Here is a 6,000-nt window from a genome sequence, read left to right as displayed (position 1 = left end):
CATTTATATCTAAATCATTTGTTCCCAATAATGATCTTTAGATTACCCACAAAATCTTTGAGACATTAGAAAAAACTTGCTGTCATTCAAAGCTATCATGCTGACAAATTTGTAACAGGGATAACATAAGCTTTTATTTATTTATTTATTTTAATCTAGTAAACCCAGGCTGCATATTTGCATCATATACAGTGCTAACTCTGGAGGACATATCCCAACATTTTAATCAAACCAACAAACTTAAACTTTCATTAACCAAAGATTAATCCATATCACATTAACTTGAAAGACATTGGATTAATTTCTACTACATTTAGAATTTATGTAAGCGCTTACTTTAAGCCAATTAAACAGAGCTCTTAGTTTTGGCCATATCACCCAGGGCTAAAAATATCACACACATATAGACACACACAGACACAGTGGTTCCACAGCTATTGTTTTAAAAATCACTCCATGAATCTGGTACAATAATATAAAGCTCCCCAGTTGTGAATCTGAATTTTGTTCTGAGCCTTTTTACTAATATTTGTGGAGAATACACTCAAGATGCTAGTTTTTTTTTTCTCGGCAAGGGCAAGCTTATGACCTTTCCCCTCTTTTTTTTTTCAGTCTTAGTAATTAGTGATGGGCTAGATAGTAGTTCCTGGGGCGGGGGGAGATGATAATCCTTTTTGAGATAAAGGAACTGGGTGGAATCTGAACTGCCTCTAGAGCTGTATGTCCAGTCTTGCAAGGACTTTCCAAGGACAGTTGGAAGTTACTGGGTTTAACTTAATGACATTCTAGATCGACCTACCTGTCCAACTACATCACAAAGGCACAGAGAAACTCCTCATGTTTTCTCCAAGCTGGAGTTTCTGGGGCATAACCCATCCAATTGAAAGCGTTTCCAACTAGTTAAAATGCACCCAAGGGGTGAGTCTCTGGGGCTGCTTGAGGCAGGCCCCATGGTAGTAAAGCTGGTGTCTGACTGACAGCAGCCAGAGAAAGGATGCAAAGGCACCTGACTGCAGGCATCAACATAGTTATAAGATCTAGTCAAGTCCCACTTAGCCCAGGGCACTTAGTCCCTGAGCCAGTACAGGTGAGCCAGGCAGGGAAGCAGGAGACAAAGGCCTGGAGCTGGCTAGGGGCTGGGACTCCCTGTGTCTGGGGCTGAGAGTTAAGTACAGAAGGTCCAGGTTCTGGTTAGGTCCACCCTGAACTTAACCTCCACTTGGTGACAAGAGAGGAGGTGACAAACAAAGGAAAAGAGATCAGGCCTCACCCTCATGGCCTTTTCCCCAAGGGTTATCAAGATAGAGGTCACACAGCAGTTCCCGTACTGGGGCACACAACACCATCAGGACAGTTCACAGAATAAATCACAGGTCTCCTGTTGTCATAACTGATTCAGTAGACCACCTAAAATGCTTAAGGAGTCAATCGCCAAGAGAAGGCACGTGGTTGCCGGGGTGGTCAGGCCCGGAAACCAGAGTTGGGACTCCCAGGAGTGGAGCCTTTGACACTTTAAAGATTTCTTGGTTTCTCAATTGCAAAGCTTAAAAGGAGCCCCAAAATGGTCACTGTCACTTTAAGAGAGAGGAAAGAAAAGGGTCCATTACCTTCAAAATCTCCTAAACCTAGGGCAGTATCCTATCCATTCTGCCTGTGGGGTTCCTATAGCAGGGGGCGATAGGGGCGTCCCTCTGCATTACATCCCTTGCACACCTTCCCTATTATGCCTGGCAGTCATAAGTGGCAGGTGAATTGTCCCAAAGATAAAAGAACAGAGAAAGAACAGTGAAGAATTTTTCCGCTGGTCTGGGGGACGTTCTACCCAATTGCATCCTGGAGCCGTTCTCCCAAGAAGGGGTACCCATGCTCAACCAAAGGTTAGAGTTTGGTACTTGCCTTGAACTGGAGTCCCGATTGGGACTTTCACGCAGTTCAGAGAGTGGTCAGGTGCCAGAGGAAGGGACCCCAATCCAGCCTTAGGAAAAGAAACGTTCCATAAGAGTCTTGGAGATTGGCGGCTGTCCAAATGACTTAAGTTGCCGACCCATGCCCATGTAAAATTTGTCTATTAGAGGTAGAGTCAGGAAGGAATGGATTAATTCATTTTCCATCACCCTCAGGCTTAAGGTACTGATTCTCTTCAGGCTGAATGCCACAATTTGCCCCATAGAGTAGCCATGGGCAGCAAACGTGGATTCATACAGCTGTTTGAGAAGGTTCCCAATGGAGCAGTTAATTTAGATCCATCCTTGAAAAAGAGAAAGGCACAAGGAAAACTAGAATTTGAGCTCAAAAGCCGGTGAAGCAACCGGGCTCAGCAAGCCAAGGAGTCAAAAGAAAGACTTCCTGGACTCAAGGTCTGGAAGTAGCACTCCTCTATTCAAATAGCATGGGGACAGGGCCTATGGGCAGTGAAGAGCTGCAGCATGGCAACAGGACCCATGGCCAGGACTTAACAGGTCTTAGTCTAATAATATTGCATAAGGAAGCATTCCCAGAAAGAGGTTTTAAAACATACTCAGGCAAAGTTGATATAACCTCTTCATAAAAAGAAAATCAGCTCAAGAATTCCAACCTTTATAATCTTATCAACACTTAGACCTTTATATTTCACCAATTCAATTATAACCCGAATCAGGGTTTAAACCTAGTTGCCATTTTCTTGTGTTTCCTTTTTAATTTAGCTTTTTTTCATAGATACCAATAAAAATTATCATGAGAGCTCTCACAATTTTTTCCCCAATTTAGAAGTTTTCCGAATTTAAATGATCCATCGTCTGGCCAAATTGACAAGTAGGATCTTAACAGGAACTCAAACAAAGCTTAACCAAGGACAAAGAGGCGTCCCCAAAAGAGATCCAGAAAATTCACTCCAAAAAATAGCCTAAGAAAGTAAAGGCAAGCAACAAAGGTTGAGATGACAAAGGCCCCTTATGCAATTGGGACCTCTTATGACAAACTCCCCAGAGAGCTAACACAGGCGGACAAAGAGAGCCGAGCTTCAAGACATCTAAATTTTCACAGAACCCCAGTCTACTTGACTGGTCGCCAAGATGCGTGCCAGTACATGCATCCTCCAATGGCGGAGATCAGAAAGGTCACAAAGCCAAGCTCTGAAGACATAGAACAAGACAAAAAGCCCAGACAATAGGCTTATAGAGACACCTGTGTCTTATGACAAACAAAAAGACAGAGACAAGGAAAAGTCTATCTCTGGGAGGAAAAGGATCTACAACCAGTGAGTACTCAAATCCTAGAGTCGTTGAATCCGAGAAGCTAGCCTCACCAACATTTTCTCCTGCTAATCTAAATTTAGAAGAGAAAAAAAACTCACCACTCTTGCTTCCATTGGAGCCTGCAGGCAGAGATCCAGGAGACTGACATGGTAATAACTCTTACCTCTTGCCGGCTCTCGTCAGGAGTCCAGGATCTCTCAGCCGCAGCAGTCCAGGAGCAAGCAGTGTCCAGCCAGTGAAATTTCATCCTGCCGACTACACCAAAACTGTAGGGGAGGAAGAGATTTCCTCTTCCCAAATGTGGGTTCGTCTGGCCGGAGAACGAATTAAATTCACATGAGACAGAATAGCAAGAGAAAATTAAAGCTTTATGAAGAACCATGGCCTGGGGCCTTTCTTCCCAAAGGAAGAAAGGGCACCAAAGAAGTGGGGTGCACATAGTGGTTATATACCCCCAAACAGGGTGTTTCACATGTGATTGAAATGTCCCTCCCACAATAGTCACAAGATTGCCCTGTCGCAACAGTGCTTGATGGACACAGCAGGTAATGGTCTGCTATCTCGGTGGGCGTAGCAGGAGTCAAGTCTATTGTCCGGAGCTGGGTGGTCACAGGTGAGCTCACCAATCAGTTCCTAGCCTAAGGAAAGATGCTTAATCCTTAAAGAAATGCCAACGTTGGGAGGGGGAGGGAAGTCAGTTACAGGAGGAAATCAGTTACCAGAGAAGCACAATAAAATGCAGATTTTAAGTCCTTGCCTTTGGTATTGATTAAGAGTTTTTACAGAGAAGGTCATCTCCTTTCTTCTTCCTGGTACAGAGAGGCAGGCAACTTTTACAGATAGAGATTTGCCTTACAAATGTAAATGTGTGCTAACAAAGGGCAAGTTCCATTCCTCAGAGCCTCCTTCCTTGTCCCACTTTATCAAAAGCAATCAGCCTCAAATAATCCTGATGCCAAAGAGACATATCTTGTGGTGGCCATTTCCAGGTCCCCACATTGGTTAAGAAAGATAAATTTGTCCTACTGTACTAGAAGGGAAGAAAGAAAGCATGGGACAAATTCTGAAGGCAAAAAGAAAGTTATAGGTTTGTGAAAGAAATTCTGAAAAGAGTTTTGTACCTGGTCAAGTTGGTTAAGATTGAAATGAATCTAATTAAGTAAATGCGTTTTAATATGAAAAAAGTAAACTGGTACAAAAATTAGAATTTGGCTCTCTCTCTTGAAGGGATAATTTTCTTAAACTCTTAGTCTGCTCTTGATAATGAGATTATAAAAGGTTTTTCCTTCTGAGTAAGTTTACAAAAGATCTATGTTTTGTTGTATCTATGTTTATGTTTCCTACATGCAAAAAGACAGAGGTTTCTCTATTAAGGTGTTCTTTCTGCTGTTGATACCTAAGCATTGTTTCACAGTGAGCATTGTTTAAATAAGTGTTTTAAAAACCTTTTGATATTTTTGACAAGCTTTTCTCTCAAAAAAAATATTCAAGTCCTAAATAAAGGTTTTCCTTCGACCTGAATGAAGGAAGAGAGTTTCTCTGAGGATTGTCAGAGGGCCCCTGAGACTTCACAGAAAAAATTTGCTCTCTCATCCTATAAGGTGGAAGATTCTAAACTAATTAGGCTTAATTTGTCTGTCAAATGTCATTGGAAGCATTGTCAGATGAGCGATGATAATCTTTCTTAAGTGGTATTATATGAGTAAATGTTACTGATATAAGTGTTTTGAAAACTATATAACATTCCTAAAATTCTGATCTGTCCTGGCTATAAGCCGTAATTCTAAATATTATTTTAAGGTGGTGTATATCAGAAATAATAAGTTTCTCTGTCAATTGTCATTTTTAAGTCTTTTGTTGTTTACAGTCAGTTGTTTTACTCTGATGCTTTTTACATTTGCAAATATGTCTCATCTTCAGAGACATTCATGGAAAAGACTCTGACACTTACTCTGGATTACAGGTTTCTGATAAACTTTCAGATCACAGAACTGAACTGGGTAAGAAACTACAGAAATCTAATGGAGAAACTGATAACCTCATAAATCTGCTAACAGGAGATTAAGCTCAGTAATCAATTATACAGGACTGTGTGAACTGATGAGGATGACTATGACTTTTTATGACTTCTGTTTGAAATATTGTTGAGTTTTGATGTGTTGTTTTGTTTTCTCATATTTAAGGAAATCGTTTTCTCTTTTCTCTTGTGCTATGACTTATAGCAATTTGGTGAAATTATACCTTTGTGAGCAAAACTGAAACATTTATCTTTTTCTCCCTACCTGATCCCTCCAGAATTTGGAAACTCTTTGTGAGTATGGTTATTTCATGGCAATACAGTTATTTGCATAAGTTCGATAAGAATGTGTTCTCCTTATAACAGGACACATTGGTTATCTTGCCAAAACTTTGACTGGAATGTCATATTTGAGAGAAACATACAGACTCGGATATAGCAATACTGTGTTTGAGGAATAAGGTTGACTTTCTGGAAATAAAGCCACTTGGAAATATGGGCCTGGTACCTTGCTTTACAGAGAGATTCCAGCAATCTTACCCGGTAAGTAAGGAAGCTTGTTTATCTGGCAGGTGTGAGGAACCTCGGAATATTTTGGGGGACCTCAAGAAGAGAAGAATCCACCCAAATCTGTAGGTACTGAAGGCAAAATCTGACGGCAAGTCCTTGGCTTGGCTTTTCTGGCCTCGAGAGGTCTTTAAAGTTCAATCTGAGATTCCTCATAAAAAAATTCCAGCAAAGCAGATT

The 6,000-nt window shown here is 41.1% G+C and overlaps 1 long non-coding RNA gene across 1 annotated transcript in view; it reads left to right on the top strand.

Moving 5' to 3' along the window:
- The first annotated feature begins 3,174 nt into the window (after positions 1-3,174).
- Positions 3,175-6,000, top strand: part of LOC139041254 (uncharacterized) — a 160,352-nt gene continuing 157,526 nt past the window's right edge. The window contains exon 1 of the long non-coding RNA XR_011496074.1: positions 3,175-3,238. This is a non-coding gene — a long non-coding RNA (uncharacterized lncRNA). The remainder of the gene's footprint in view (positions 3,239-6,000) is intronic.

This window comes from Equus asinus, chromosome 1, assembly GCF_041296235.1.
Source record: "Equus asinus isolate D_3611 breed Donkey chromosome 1, EquAss-T2T_v2, whole genome shotgun sequence".
Taxonomy (NCBI): domain Eukaryota; kingdom Metazoa; phylum Chordata; class Mammalia; order Perissodactyla; family Equidae; genus Equus; species Equus asinus.
This window is presented reverse-complemented; position numbering and strand designations above follow the sequence as displayed.